The sequence below is a fragment of the Petaurus breviceps genome, unplaced genomic scaffold (genome assembly GCF_028583685.1).
Source record: "Petaurus breviceps papuanus isolate PSGF00001 unplaced genomic scaffold, PetGlider_PUasm1.0 139, whole genome shotgun sequence".
Lineage (NCBI taxonomy): Eukaryota > Metazoa > Chordata > Mammalia > Diprotodontia > Petauridae > Petaurus > Petaurus breviceps.
Genome location: NW_027185697.1, coordinates 812,380 through 812,737, shown reverse-complemented (window position 1 = coordinate 812,737; position 358 = coordinate 812,380). Strand labels below are relative to the sequence as shown.

General features: G+C 49.7%; 1 protein-coding gene across 1 annotated transcript in view; it reads left to right on the top strand.

Moving 5' to 3' along the window:
• DNAH6 (dynein axonemal heavy chain 6) overlaps positions 1-358 on the top strand; it is a 252,951-nt gene that overhangs the window by 175,863 nt on the left and 76,730 nt on the right. The window lies entirely within an intron of this gene.

The following is a 358-nucleotide window of genomic DNA, read 5'->3' as shown; positions in this document are numbered from 1 at the left end:
TCTCTCTCTCTCTCTCTCTCTCTCTCTCTCTCTCTCTCTCTCTCTCTGTATGTCTGTGTCTCTCTGTCTCTGTCTCTGTCTCCCTCACTGTCTCTGTCTCTCTCTCTCTCTGTGTTCTCCCCCACATCTTTCTGTCTCTCTGTCTCTGTGTGTTTCTGTATGTCTGTGTATCTGTCTCTTCTCCCACCATGTCTCTCTCTGTGTCTTTCTCTCTGGAGCTGGCTCTTGCTCTGTCTCTGTCTGTCTCTGTCTCTGTCTGTCTGTCTGTCTCTCTCTCTGTGTGTGTCTCCGTCTATGTCTGTCTGTCTCAGCCTCTCTCTCTCTCTCTCTCTCTCTCTCTCTCTCTCTCTCTCTCTCT